The sequence below is a fragment of the Bufo gargarizans genome, chromosome 4 (genome assembly GCF_014858855.1).
Source record: "Bufo gargarizans isolate SCDJY-AF-19 chromosome 4, ASM1485885v1, whole genome shotgun sequence".
In the NCBI taxonomy this organism is placed as follows: domain Eukaryota; kingdom Metazoa; phylum Chordata; class Amphibia; order Anura; family Bufonidae; genus Bufo; species Bufo gargarizans.
Genome location: NC_058083.1, coordinates 403270336 through 403286423, shown reverse-complemented (window position 1 = coordinate 403286423; position 16088 = coordinate 403270336). Strand labels below are relative to the sequence as shown.

General features: G+C 42.5%; 1 protein-coding gene across 2 annotated transcripts in view; it reads left to right on the top strand.

The window, feature by feature from the left end:
- Nucleotides 1-16088, top strand: part of MTHFD1L (methylenetetrahydrofolate dehydrogenase (NADP+ dependent) 1 like) — a 232004-nt gene that overhangs the window by 211481 nt on the left and 4435 nt on the right. Inside the window, exon 28 of one of the 2 annotated variants that reach the window (XM_044292322.1) lies at nucleotides 1933-2420. The exons of the other annotated variant lie outside the window; for it this stretch is intronic. The gene's annotated coding sequence lies outside the window, so the exon portion shown is untranslated. Of the gene's footprint in view, nucleotides 1-1932; nucleotides 2421-16088 lie in introns of those variants that run through there. 2 annotated transcript variants of the gene reach the window in all.

Below are 16088 nucleotides of genomic sequence, written 5' to 3'. Positions count from 1 at the left end.
GGTCAGGATTCTGTCTCGTGCTATGCTTTCGCTACACACGGCATCCGGACGGAAACCCACTCATGTGAAAGAGCCCTAAGAGATCCTAGTCTTGACTTTTAACTTCTATAAGGAGGTCTGAAAATAGTGTCCGATAGGTCATGGACTATAGGCTTGGTGTGGGACATGAATCGGGAGTAGCGATTGGATACAGAAGCCAAAGCCATAGCCAAAAGATATACCAGGAAACCTAGCCAAGACCTGTAAGCTGCATTTACATTGGCAATGGCACCACCAACTGCTATTTACATCAACACTAACAATAAGGATCCAGTGGACCTCTCTCAACCCATCAAAGCTGTATACCACAGTTGCATGACATTCCCATGTAGCAGTAATTTAGTGATGTCACTGCAGTGTTTCTACTTCATATCCGTATGCAGAAAATCAAGTACAAATGTGGATTTACACGTGTACATAATCGGGAACAAACGCTAGTAGCAGACAATCTGCCCATGTAAAGGTGCCACCAATCGCCCAATGAACAAGCAAAACGTTTGTTCATCGGGTGATGTATCGTTCGTGCAGGCACCTAAATGATCATTTCTGGGCAGCAGATGGTCTAAACAGTGATCTGCTGCCCAGAAAGAATGCAGCTGTATGGGGACAAGCTATAGCATACTGTGGAGGTGATCGCTGTATGTAAATACAGTGCTTCGCCTCCACTGAGTAAGCAGCCTAATGTTGGGAAGGACGCTTCCTTCCCAACAATCTTCTGCTCATCTGGGCGTGTAACTGCACCTTTACACTGATGTCCATGGCTCATCTGTCTGATATGGTGAGGTTTACACTTTGATCATTGCTGTAGCACCTCAAGATTTCCATGTAACCAAGATTAAGAGCATGTTGTATCCTCGCTTGTACGCACATAAAAAGTGCAAGGAACTGATCTCTGAGAACTGATCATCGTGTTCATCTGCAGTCACATTTACCCTAGCCACAAAGCTTGTGTTCTAGTTAGTTGGACTTCCCTTTACGGGTCCGTATGCAAGCTAAAAACTACAACTAAATTGCCCCATGCACTTTTTCAGATTCCAAATTAAAATGGCCACATATTTGCATATGAAGTAAATCGGTACTATAGCAATTACTTCTGGCGTTGACATTGAAACATCTCGGCATGCTTACCACCCTACATTCACATCTGCATTGTGAAATATGGCATATGACTTTTTGTCCGGCTGAGCCAGAAAGGAATTGGATCCAATTTATAGTCAGTGGGGATATGGCGGTTTCACAGCACACTTGGCTATGGCGGACACAGTGAACTCTGGCAAGCTGTTCCTCTGCTAGATTTCATAAAGCAGATGTGAATGTAGCAACAAAGGTTCTTTCCTGGCTAGTCCCTTAGTCGGTCTATTGGCCAGTATTTTACAAATACTTGAAATTTTTTTTTTTTTATCAAAGTGTACAGTTTTTCATCCAGTCATGGTGTCAGTTCTCAATGATCTTTCCAGATTGGAAGAGCATTTCATAAATGCTCTGTTGTAAACTTTTTTTTTTTTTTTTTTTTTTTATAGAGATAATGAGCAATAAATGTCTTGGTGTTAACCAATATTCCTATATGGTTCTTCAAGCACTTAAAGACTTCTTATCAATGCCACCTAAACTAAGAATCTAGCCCACGTGAATGAGATCTCAATAAATCTCATCCATCCACTGCATTAAAAAATAAAATACAACATAAATTGATTGGTGTACATTTTAAATCTGACTCGTGTCAATGTATGCTCCAGATCTTCACTGCAGATTTCACTCTTTACCATAGAGAGGAGGAAGTTGACAGCCATCTCCGTGGCTAAAAAAGCATGTAATACCTGTGTTTTTTGTATGCAGTTTTTGCTGTGGAAGAGCAACCAAAACCACAGTGGACTTTTCTGGTGTGTTTTTCAGTCATGTGTGGACAAAGCCTCAAAGTGAATCCGAGGGACCACTAAGGATGTGATTGAAACCCCAGTCCAGTAGTATTTAAGAAGAAGCTGCTGAACTAAATGAAGTAATCTAACTGATGACATAAGAAGTCCAGACAGTGTCATGACCGTTCCACTTTCATCATCCATCTCATCAGAACATATATGAGAATGTTTGCATGTACAGAGTTGGACTAGGGTTCCTTGGGCCCACCAGAAGCAACTATTCTCGGGCCTGAACCCCTATATAATCAATAAGGTCTAATAGGTTTTGAATCAAAGAAATAGACCCTAGTGCCAAGTGATAAGCTCCAAATTGTCTTCCTGGTCCTTTGGGGCCCACTATGGCTTCAGAGACTGGGCCCATCTGAGGATTCTCGTATGTTCTAGGAATTATGCTAAAGTAAGGATTGTAGTAGGATAAAAATCAAAACATATAATCTGTGCTTTTAATGAGATTTATTTGATCTGACCTTCTGCACTCTGCATTATAATCAGAAATTAGGTAATTGTTAAAAAAATAAACTAATCTTGCTGATTTGCATACCTATACTTTTGTGATTTTTTTTTTTTTTTTTCCTCCTCTTCTATGTAGTTAGCGTACAGAGTCCTCTGTAAGTAATATTAATATAAAGAAGTAGTTTGAAGTACTGGTGCTTAATAATGTAGTAATTCATCCTGCTTGCACTATTTGTATGGTGCATGGTTCTTGAAGAGCCATATTATTGTAGTCATCAAAAATGTGCTTTCATGTGTACCAAGTTATAAATGATGCACGAAGCTACATAAAGTTTACAAATTATGGACATAGCAGTAAAGATAAATGTTAAATCATTCAGATTACCTGTTTTCTTCCTGTGTGAGAAATATCACATGTGGATTTGTGTATGGTGTAAAATTCCTTTAATTCATCATGTATATAAATCAGTCCCTTGTGTGTAGCACAAAACTGCCTCAGGCTATGTTCACATCTGCATTGGAGGCTCCTTCAGAAGTCTTAGCTGCAGATTCCATCATATTCTATAGGAAAACACCATGACCATGACTGAACCCTTACAGACCCCATTGTCAGTGGCATCCTTTGGCCACAAAACTTTTACCAACCACTAAAGTTAACAAGGTCAGAAGGAAAACCAAATGAAAGCTTTTCAGTGCTCTGTGCTGGGTTGTCTGCCTTATCCAAGGGTTACATAAGCCAGAACAAAGTATGAACAAACACAAATCTCAAGTTTCAAAGATTAAAGAGGTTTTCTGAGATATATTTTAACTGATGACCAAACCTCTGAATGGGTAATCAGTATATGATCGGTGGGGGTCTGACACATGAGACCCCTGCCGATCAGCTGTTTGAGAATACACCAGGGTTCACAGTAGTGCCACAGCCTTCTCGCAGCTTTGCCTCGGCCATGTGATGTCACATGGCCTAGGTGAAGATGAGACCCATTGAAGTGAATGGGGCTGCGCTGCGATACCAAGCACAGTCTCTGTACAATGTTCAGCGCTCTCCTTGGTGAGCTGAGAGAAGGCCATGGCGCTACTGCAAGCGCCGGTAGTTTCTAAAACGGCTGATAAGCCGAGCACCTGTGTTTCAGACCCCCAATGATCGGGTACAGATGACCTGTCCATAGGATAGGTCACTATTAAAGTCTCGGAAAACCCCTTGAACCAGTTCCTGTTACTGGCTTTCAAGGCTGTCTTTATCAACAGCAAGTAGTAGGGGTTACAGCTCTGAAAAGAGCGACCCCAAGCTGACATTGGAACCTCAACCCTGGCCTGGCTACAAGTCTCTACAGACTAAAGTGTCCATGTTCCAAGCTTGTGATTCAATGTATTTCACCAGTTTTCGACTCATAAAGTTGTTGGTGCAGAGCAGCATAGTGTCTAGACCATATGTAAAGTGACCAACTTGCAGTGTTGGCGTTCTCCTGTTTCACATTTTGCATTGGGCCCCAGGAGCTGAAAAATGTACATCTACTACTGAGCTTCTTTTTGTGAAAATGGCTGATCACGGGGGAGAGTGTAACAGAAGGCACGGATTATGGGCTGGCTTCATTCTAAGAAGGGGTTGTCCAGAATGGACAACTCTTTTAGGACTTATAAATTTGCAAAAAGTTGTTGACCTTGAAGGTGAACTTCAGTGTGGCATCAACCTTATTTGCAAAAGCTAAAAATTGGGGGCAGCATATGATATAGTGGTCAGGATGACCCCAGAGTTGTCCTAGATATATGAAATAAAAGCAGTAGCAGATTTACTTTTCACTTTTTTTTTTTTTTTTTTTTTTTTTTTTTGGACCAAGCACCAGCTTTCCTTATGTTGAAGTATGTTTGGAAATTGTGACACTGTGCTAATGATTATAATTTATGGACAAGTGTTGTTCACTGTAACAAATAATTTACTTTTTAACCATGGTTGAAAGAGGAGAATTGGGAAATGTAGGGACAAAAGCTGTACTGCAGGTATTTTAATATTTCCTCCTTGTTATACAGTGTTTAATGGGTTCACATGCCAGGCATGCTTGAGATATAAAACCTAATGCCTTCTGCATCCCACATTCAATTCTGATTTCCAGCTACTTGCCATTTTAAAACTATTTCTAGTCTGAGAAAGGAAAGTTTTTGTTTTTTTTTTTCTTTTTTTTTTACCAGTGGAAACTCTCGAGGTCTGGCAGAGTGCCTATTGAATTCCACTAATCTTTCCGGTCTAGGATGGTTGTAAATACAGCCATCTATTCTGTACTCCATTAAACAAAAAAGAAATATAACCTATAACCTACAGGTGAATTTGTGACTGCAGTGTATATACTTTTGCATAGGTAGTCAGGAATCGATGGTAAGCTACATAAAGTAATTGAGGCTGGAACTGACTGAGGCAGGATTATACTTTAATGGAATAACACCACGGACAGTGCTAAATTTACTGCAGCATATTGCATGATCTGTTCTATATTATAGGGAACCTGATCATTGCACTTTTCATGCTGTAACTTTATTTGGTTTGCAACAGAGGTAGTGTGTGTTCTCGTGCTGCTAGATGTCAAATATGTATATTTCCCAAATCATCATGGTTCCCAAAACACTTAAAGGACCTGTCACCACAAAATGCAGTGTGCAATCTACAGGCAGGACCTGAGTAGATTGATATACAGGGTGATTCAAAAAGAATGGTGCAAAATGTTAGCCTTGGTATTTATAGCAACGAGAACATGACAACTTTATTAACACGAAAAGACACACTGGGGCAGATTTAAAGGCTATAACCACCTTTTTGGTTGAATTTTATTATTGCATTTTACTCATTTTGAGCTAAAACTAATTTTTTTCAATTGGTCTAAATTTTTAGCTCCTTTCTCTTGGCAGACCTTAAATTCTCCAGTAGCAGGATCTGTATTTTTACTCTCAATTCATATATTACTAACAAGAATGTGGCTCAACCACTTCCCGACCGACCATAGACTATATAAACATCTGGGTGGTCAGAATTATTCTCTGAATGGACATTTTAGAACTGTAAAGCATTGTGTACTGCTGTACAGCCTCTCTTGGGAATATATTCCCCCTGTAACTAGGGCTCCTATGTCATCCCCAGTTACAGGAGAAATCAATAGTAAAAATGTGGGACACAAAGTGTAAAAATAAAGCGTTTTATAAAAATATTTTTTATATACATGTAAACTACCTTTTCCACAATTGTCATTTAAATTGTTAAAATAAAAGACATATTTGGTATCCCTGCATCAATAACGGCTGCCTCATTAAATATATCACATTATATACCTGTCACGGCTGAGGATGGGGAAAACCCTCAGCCGTGCGATGCCAGAAGATGGATGGTCAGTGCAAGGCCAGGACAGAGATCGGGGAGCAGGTCACCTCCTATCATATCCCTAACTGTGACCCTGACTCCTAGCTGTATGAGCCGACCCTGATGGTAGGAGGGCTCATACTCCGGAACCTTGAAGTCCCTACTAGCCCTCAGGGTTGCTCTCAACTAGGAGCAGGGTAAGGATTTAGGCATATGATAGGAGGTGACATGCTCCCTGATCTCTGTCCTGGCCTTGCACTGACCATCCATCTTCTGGCATTGCACGGCTGAGGGTTTTCCCCATCCTCAGCCGTGACAGTATGACCACAATGGCTCCTCACGTGGCGTCTCCCTTGAAAAAGAGGGTGCAGCATGTACCGCCATCTGCTGATGGGGTGCATGCGCGTTCTCTGGATGGAGAGCGTTATGAGGGTTTCACCGCTGACAGCCCGGTGAGTGGCTTTTCCTCGCCATTTCTTCACCGTTGCCTGTTTTGGTGTCCCCTTATTTTTTATTCCCTCACTGTGGTTCATTTGGTGTGTGGTTGCTCACCTTCGGAAGAGGGTGCAGCATGCAGCGCCATCTGCTTTTGGCCTGCATGCGCGTTCTCCGGATGGAGAGCGTTTTGGGGATCACCGTTAATGGCGAGGTTGGTGGCTTATTCCCCGCCCCTTCCGTGTCCGTGTTGGTGATCCCTCGTCCCTCTCCATGTTCCTATTTCTGGTCGTCTGCTGGCTGCATTCCGTTAGTGGTCCGGCTGCGTGCTGGTTTGGAGTGTCTGCTGGCAGCGACTGGAGTGGGGACGTGAGTGGAGAAGTGGACGCAGTGTCAGTGCGCTCTCCCCGGGCTGTTTCTTTGCTGGTCTCCGGTTCCTGTGTGTTGCTCCGGAGCCTGGCAGTCTGCTCCTGGTTCCTGTGTGTTGCTCCAGGGGCCGGCAGCAGTCCTGGGGAGATGCGCATATTATGACACTGATTCCCCTTCTCCTATCCTCTTGATGGGTCCCTCACTAGTTATCCCTTTTTTTTTGGTGGGGGGGCTTTGAGAGGTGGGAGTGTCACGACCATGGTAACATTTTTATGTGGTCATACTGTCCCGGCTGAGGATGGGAAAAACCCTCAGCCGTGCGATGCCAGAAGATGGTAGGTCGCTACTTGGCCAGGACCACAGAATTAGGGAGCAGGTCACCTCCTAGAGCTTCCCTAATCTGACCCTGACTCCTAGCTACATGAGCCGACCTTGAAGGTAGGAGGTCTCATGCTCAGGAACCTCTGATCCCTACTCACCCTCCGCAGATCCCTAAGCTGGGTAGACAGCCCGTTCCTCCTGGACGCGGAGAAACGGGAGTCTAAAGTGGCCAAGCTGCAAGGGGATAGGAACATGAACAGCCTATGGATATGGCAGGAGGATGAAAAGTACTTCCACACCTACCTGCCACAGACACACAGACTGGATCCCGTGCAATACAAGCTAGTGTCCACACCACACACAAACACACAGGAACCCAGATCCATAGGTGCATAAAATATGAAAGAAAAGAACATCAACTGAACATCACATATAACATTTTATGACCACAAGGGTGGCCCTCACTGGCAGATGGTATTAGAGAGCAGGAGGGTGCCTCCAGCTTACTACAAGGCTGGAGTACCCCTCAGACTACTGATCTTAACTGAGGCTTTATAGCCCAAAGTGGCCACACCCACACAGACACACTGTGGGAAGGGAGTTAACGCTTCCATCACCAAACAGGGTAGTGACAAAAGGGAAAACAGCAACTTAAAGGGGAATACACACAATAAACCCTGTGCACACCAGAACGGAAAGTGCATGCATATAAACACACGTTGCAGGTGCAACCACATGCACTTGACAGCAAGCTGCCTAGCAACAGCTCAGGCTGCTATACTGCCAATACACAGGTGAGGCAACAAACTTCAGCCCTCACCAGTGATTAACAACAAGAACAAGACCGCAGGCAACTTCATGCGGTTCAAGGAGTCACGACCATAACCATGGTCGTGACAATACCCTAATAAAAATGCATCCCATTGCATCTGCTATGTCTACTACCCTACTAAGAAGTTATATGCCATCATGTGGACTGTAGCTGAAACTTGTGTTTAAAGGGCTACTTCCATCAAAAATTCATTTTATCAGCTATTCAAAACCTATATATAACCTTTTTTTTTTTTTTTTAAACAGGTGGATGGTTTTACACAGAGAGAGATAGAGATAGATTTGTCTCAGGAGGTGCTGTTCCGTTTTTTGCTTATATGTATATTATAGAGGACCAGGCATCCTCTTTGGAACTTAGCACTCCCCGCCCATCCCCCTACCCCTTGGTGTTTTTAATCAGAGTGAAAATGGAGCTGGACCCTCCATGTTAGAGTAGGTCCTACCTGATAAGAAGCTACCTAGTCGTCTAGTAGGTGGGCCCGACATATTTTTGATTAATAATATGCGCTAAGAGCTTCTTCACTGCTTTGCAGTAAGTATTGGCGTCATGTATTTGACCCTGTTCACACATTCACCTGTTCACTCAGTCTTAGTGAATTTAGTGGTGTGCTGCTACTTTGTTTGCTGTATTATTGCCGGGTAGCTTGCACCTGCAATTCATCTCAGGAGGTGCTGTTCCGTTTTATATATAATATAATATAATATTAGTCAGGGACGCTCCACTTTGAACACCGCTGGCCGGTCCTTGCAGATTCTGCACGGTTTAGTGCTGCCACATTTTGTTCATGCCGGGACATGATCCCCTGCAGGGCTACTCTCTGCTTTCATAGGTCATCAATATCACATCCGCAGGTCTCCGACTTCCGGCACCCCCGCCGATCAGCTGTTTGAAGAGAAGGCAGCACTGGTTAATTGGCGTTGTTGTAATTACAACTAACTGCTGCTGTTGCAATGGCAAGCAGGTAAACAGAGAAGAGAAGACGGTGCTCATACGACCTCTGCTTTCTCTTCAAATAGCTGATCGGCAAGATCTGATATTGAATCCTCAATATGAAAAAAAAAAAAGCACTTAACCCCTTTAAATTACAATTACCTGGTTGTCCTTGCTGGATATCTTTCCTTGCCGCTGTGCTTGGACAGTTTCCCAATTTCAACATCAAGGCTGTCCAGAGTCAGATGTAAGCAAGACGGTCTACAGAAGAAAGTTGGCAGCTGCTCCTCAATGCTTGGAACAAACAGCAAACTGATTTTCTAATAAATATGCATGGCCATTTATCTAAGATAATTGATTGGGCATGCCACATATTAATCTGATTTAAGTGTTTCTTATTTTAGTAGTTTTACCATTTTTATATTTAGGAATTCTTTCTGTCATTGTGTCAAAATGCGTTCATTTTTAAAGGGACACAAGCAAAATCTGATGGTTTTTTGGTATAATTTTTTGAAGTCACTCAATGTATTCTACCTCCTGGAATTTTTACACGGCACACCACCTTGCATAACTTTGTCAGGCCATTCACTCCAACCAGAGACGGAAGAGGGTGAGTGACTCGATTAGAGCATCACACATTACCTCGATGAATGTTATCCCAATTTTACATTTATTCCAATTCTACATTTACTATTAATAATGAGGATTAACTTGCAGATAACATTTTCCTCTTACAGCCACAGTAAATATATCTATATAGGAGTTTTACCTCTCAGTGCCACCTACTATATAAGGATGATATTTTGTATTCAAGTTCAATGGTATAACATTGCAAAAAAAAAATTTTATTTTTATTTTATCTATGGATATTGAGTTTAAAGAGCACCTGTCAGCTTGATTAACCCTATTAAAACGGACATGCTGCCTGATCGGGTTGATCATGCTGATTAAAACAAATCCTTTTTTATATCTGTAGGTAGAACCTTTGTCGAGATAATATGCAAATGAGCTGGTTTGAGCACCAAGGGGCCAGCTGGAGCCCTTGGATAACGCCCCTCTGATAAAATAAAAGAAATAAAAATCTAATTGGAGAGGGAGCGGCAGTTGCACGTATTAAAACATTTTTCTCAACAATTTCGGCACATCTGAACAGGAGACCAACACAGAAGAGCACATGTAACAGGTCAGCCAGTTTCATAGGTACACATCTGCTGACGGATGCCGTTTTAAAGACTTGGTACAACATACATTTACGCAGCATTTTACCTAGGGCAAACTGAGAAATAGTAATTTACAATGGAGGAAAGCAATATAGAAAAAAAGTATTAAGTAACGCTTACTATTTTATGTCACACGGAGACGTAAAGTCTTCTCTATACTTATGAAATGCTTTGAATTGCAGGTTTCACATGGCTGCCAGCATGAGTCTTATTTTTACAGCTGAAACAATGATCTACAATTGTAAATCCCACTATTCATCATCTTTGCCTTATGTAACACTAATGGGGTTCCCATGACTTGGTCACAAGGCAACCAGTGTTTATCCTCCTGATATTGATGTAATTAACCTAAACTTTGTTTCTTTGTATCATGTGCTTGTAGTCTTCATGTAATTTCCTAAATATTTCATATATGCTGGTAGACAAACAGTAGTAGAACAAATATTTACTGGCAGTCCTAAATAGTGGTCTCAAATCAGGAAGGCCCTGTAGCCTACTGGCCCCTCTAGCCTTGAATTAGGGCATCCATACTATAGAATGGGGGAGTAGCAATAACACATTTTCCTTCACTACCTGTTCCTGTCAGATGGTGGACTCTAAGCAAGGACTTTAAGTCTCTCATAGCCAGTGGTGGAACTACTATAGAGAGAGGCAACCTGACTGCAATGGGGGAGATGGGGCCAGCACAGATTCACTTCTCCTTTTCCAGACATACTGTAGATTCACATCAGCCACCACTAGGAGGAGCTGAGTGCCTAGAGATTCTACAACGTTCATTGATTACAGTAGTAACTGTAGAAATTACTTTTCTCTGTGCTCCCCTAGTGGTAGCTGCAAGCAGCCAGTTTTTTTTGTATACTGTGTGAAGGTAAGCCGGAGGTTTTCAAAGTATTTAGGACAGCTGTCTGGTATGAATACGTTGAGAAATATGGTGTTTAACACGAGTGCCACATTTATGAAGCACCTGTTCCACTTTTCCCGACATAGAAGATGGATAAAGTGATTAAGGCATCATGTTGTGTTTTTATTTTTTTTATTGCGTTTTTTTCTATAAAAAGACTTCCTCTTAATTAAAAAATTGTAAATTCGTCAGAAATCTGGGGAGTCGTGCTTTATGTTCCGTGCTTTTGCAAGAATGTTAGACACACATGTATTGGGAAAATGAGTGGGGCTTAAGATTTTATGAGATCTCTGTATGTACCTGCTCATTGCCCTGCTAGTATTCTAAATTGAAGTGAGTAGTTCCAGTGAAGAATATATTAATATTTTAAAGGGCTTGTCTTATCTCACCATTACGAAGGTGAGATGAGACGCAGTCCCGACCACCTCCCGGCCGGGAAAGAATATTGCTCTGACACTCGCTGATTCAGTAACTTCCATTGGCGTGCATGAGAGCTACGGACACAGCGTAGCACAGTAAACTATGTTCTTTCCCTAACTCAGAAACAGCTTATCTTTCATGCACCGCAATGAGCGCTACTGAAGCTGCAGAGTGCGACCTGGAGGTAGTCGGGACTGTGTCTCATCTTGCCTTAGTAATGCGAGATGAGACAACCCCTTTTAGGTATAAGGACAGAAAAATGCCCAAATATAGCATGAATATACACTTTGCTAACAAAGGGCATATCCAATAGTACAAATACCCCCCACAATGCCCAGGCCAAGCCCATAGACGATACTTACCTGTTCCCTGGCACTCGCGTCCCTCCGGGTCCCTGAACAGCCACTGCTGCAGCTCCCCATCGCGTGTATAAAATGATCCAGTTACGAGGGGAGCAGCCAATAGCAGGCTGTGACGGTGACCAGCCTCCCTACCCTCACCTGCGATGCTAGGGAGGCTGGTCACCATTGTGGCCCGCTATTGGCTGCTCCCCCCATCGCCCGATGTTTTGATCCACGTGACAGGGAGATGCAGCGCTGGCAATGTAGTTATCCGGAGGGACGCGAGTGCCGGGTGATTATTGTCTATAGGAGGTGCCTGGGCATTGTTGGGGGTATTTGTACTATTAGATAACCCCTTTAACTAGAAAGAAAGTGACGAATCGAAAAGCAAAAAGATGGGGAGGTGATTTGTGGAAGGAATTAAAGTTGAGAAATGGGTAATGTGGTGCTCAGTAGGAGGTGAGGAAAATATTAAGCAAGCAGTGTAGGAACAGTCTCCATTAAAATATTAAGTTGCACCCAAAGGGTAAATGAAGGTATAAACAGAGGAAATAAAGTGTAAATTCGAATTCATGCAGTTAAAGTACACAACTATCATTGCGATAATGTGACTTGTGTGGATAACAAAATGTCTAACATTCCAAGAATATACCAGTGCCAAAACCAGCATAAGTAAGATGTGAGAAACTGTATTCAAGTACAGGCCTGTAAAAGGGTAATCTGTTGTATGAAGCATGAAAAGTGCAATACACAACAAAAACATAATCTAAGAGTTTAAGGGAACCAGTCATGTTGAATGTGGTGTATAAGATTAAGGCTGCATGTTATAGTAACATAGTTTGAAGGCTGAAAAATGCATCCGTCCATCAATTTCAGCCTGTTTATCCTGCAAGTTGATCCAGAGGAAGGCAAAAAAATGAGGTGGAAGCCAATTTTCAGTGTGTGTATGTATCTCACAAAAGTAAGTACACCCTCACATTTTTGTAAATATTTTATTATACCTTTTCATCGGACAACACTGAAGATATGACACTGATACAGTGTAAATTAGTCAGTGTACAGCTTGTATAACAGTGTATATTTATGTCCTCAAAATAACTCCACACACAGCCATTAATGTCTAAAGTACTGACAACAAAAGTGAGTACACCCCTAAGTGAAAATGGACAAATTGTGCTCAATTAGCCAATTTCCCTCCCTGGTGTCATGTGACTAGTTAGTGTTACAAGATCTCAGGTGTGTTAAATTTGGTCTTATCGCTCTCACACTTTCTCATACTGGTCACTGGAAGTTCAACATGGCCCCTCATGGCAAAGAACTCTCTGAGGATATGAAAAAGAGAATTGTTGCTCTACATAAAGATTGCCTAGGCCTGTGATGGCTAACCTCCGGCACTCCAGCTGTGACAAAACTACAACCCCAAAGATGTACACTTGCACAGCGGTTTTCAGAACTCCATAGAAATGGATGGCGCATGCTGGGAGTCGTAGTTTCACCACAGCTGGAGTGCCGGAGGTTAGCCTTCACTGGCCTAGGCTATAGGAAGATTATCAACGCCCTTAAACTGAGCTGTAGCACGGTGGCCAAGACCGTACAGTGGTTTAACATGACAGGTTCCACTCAGAACAGGCCTCGCCATGGTCGACCAAAGTAGTTGAGTGCACATGCTCAGCGTCATATCCAGAGGTTGTCTTTCCAAAATAGTCATATGAGTGCTGCCAGCATTGCTCCAGGGGTTAAGGGAGGGGGGGGGGGGGGGCATCCTGTCAGTGCTCAGACCATACCCCGCACACTGCATCAAATTGGTCTGCATGAAGGAACGATGCCCAAAAAAGCCCACAAACTGTTTTCTGGAGACAAGCAGATTAAGGACATGGATTACTGGAATCATGTCCTGTGGTCTGATGAGACCAAGATAAACTTATTTTGTTCAGATGGTGTCAAGCGTGTGTGGTGGCAACCAGGTGAGGACAAAGACAAGTGTGTCTTGCCTACAGTTAAGCATGGTGGTGGGAGTGTCATGGTTTGGGGCTGCATGAGTGCTGCTGGCTGTGGGGAGCTACAGTTCATTGATGGAATCATAAATGCCAACTTGTACTGTGACATACTGAAGCAGAGCATGATCCCCTCCCTTCAGAAACTGGGCCACAGGGCAGTATTCCAACATAACGACCCCAAACACATCTCCAACCACTGCCTTGCTAAAGAAACTGTGGGTAATGGTTCTAGACTGGCAGAGCAAGTCTCCAGACCTAAACCTTATTAAGCATCTGTGGGGCATCCTCAAAGGGAAGGTGGAGGAGCGCAAGGTCTCTAACATCCACCATGGTCACCTGGGATTCATGTTGTCATGGAGGAGTGGAAGAGGATTCCAGTGGTAATCTGTGAACTCCATGCCCAAGAGAGTTAATGCTGTGCTGAAAAATAATGGCGGCCACACAAAATATTGACACCTAGGGGTGTACTCACTTTTGTTGCCAGCGGTTTAAACATTAATGGCTGTGTGCTGAGTTATTTTGAGAGCTCACCAAATTTACACTTTTATACAAGCTGTACACTGACTACTTTACATTGTATCAAAGTTTCATATCTCAATCTCCAGTGTTGTCCCATGAAAAGATATAATAAAATATTTACTAAAATGTGAGGGGTGTACTCACTTTTGTGAGATACTGTATGTGTGTGTATATATAGTGTGTGTGTGTGTGTATATATATATATATATATATATATATATATATATATATATATATATATATATATAATCTCTATCCCCATCCATCTGTTTGCACATAGCTGTGGTTCACCTGATTTTAGTTTTTTTTCTTTTGTTGATCAGAGGCTTCTTTCATGAGTTAAGTTTATTTTACTTGATATGCAAATTAGGTCTTTAGTGCAATGAGGGAATCACCATTGCACTTGTTGCTCCCTTCTGTAGTCCATTGCAGGAGCCAAGAAGGGGCTGCTTACAGAAAGGAGTAGAGCTTGGGTGCAGCAAGAGCAATGGCAATGCCCTCATTGCACCAAAGGTCTAATTTGCAAGAAAAAGTATCATAAGTCGGGACAGAGCCTCAGATCAACAAAAGAGAGAGTTTTAATCAGGTGACCACAGCAATCTGCCTATACAAGCAGTTAGAAAAGGAGGTCGCCGGTTACAGATTCCTTTTAAACAACGCTATTTGCAATTCCTACCCAGAGAGGGAGGTGTTATGTTGCCAAATTTTACGTTCAACCATTTTAAACAATTCTGAAGCTTGACTTTTTAATAAGAATCTCCTATTTCTTGATGTTGTGGATGTTTGACTCCTAAGCTGTAAATGAAATCTAGCAAAATGTTATCAATAAGTAAGATGTAACCCGATCAAGTAGCAGGGAAACAATACGATTCATGGGAAATTATTGCTAGGGTTGAGCGAACCCAAACTGCAAAGTTCGGGTTCATACTGAACTTTGTGAGTTCGGGGACCCGAACCTGGACTTTTCCACTGAAGTTCGGGTTCGATGTTCGGGTGATTTATTATTTTCCATTATAACATGGTTAGAACAGAAAATAATGTCATTCTTAAGACAGAATGCTAAATAAAATGGCCATTGAGGGGTTAAAAATAATAAATAAAAAAAACTCTCCTCATCCACTTGATTGTGCAGCTGGTATCCTCCTCTTTCTGCAGGAGCTGCAAAAGGACCTGCGATGACGTCACAGCGCTCACCACGTGGTGAGCGCGGTGACATCATCGCAGGTCCTGAAGAATGAAGAGGATACCGGCTGCGCGATCAAGTGGATGAGGTGAGTTAAAAAATAAAAATAAATGTAACCCCTCAATGGCCATTTTATTTAGCATTCTGTCTTAAGAATGCTATTATTTTCCATTGTAACTAAAAATAATAAAGTGAAGTTCGGTTCCCCATTGACTTTAATGGTGTTCGGGGTCAAGTTCGGGTCACAAACCTGAACTTTGACCTGGAGGGTGGCCGAACCTGGCAAACCCGAACTTATTACTCTTCAATTCATACTTTTGACCCCATAGTTTTATATTAGGATGGATTCCTAAAGTACAAAAATCTATATCTTAAATATTTGTTGGCACTAAAACATTCAATTAAGGCCCCATGCACACGGCCGTGGAACCGCGGCCTGGATCCCTCCTGAGAGCAGGAGCGCACGGCGTCACTGGTTGCTATGACGCCGTGCGCTCCCTGCTGCCGGCACAGTACAGTAATACACTGGTATGATCTATACCAGTGTATTACTGTATTGCGGCGGCAGCAGGGAGCGCACGGCGTCATAGCAACCAGTGACGCCGTGCGCTCCTGCTCTCAGGAGGGATCCAGGCCGCGGTTCCACGGCCGTGTGCATGGGGCCTAAAGAGCCATTTAGCGGAGCCCAGCAGTCTGTCTTACCTGTATGAGTTCATAGGGACGTGAAATGTTCATGCATTTTCTGGTAATGCCAAGAACAAGATTTAACAAATTTTTTACATTTGTAGATAAAACAAGTTCAAACATGCTATATACATAATGCATTGCTTGTGTGACTGCTGAACGGGAACCAGATTTCCCTTTATATG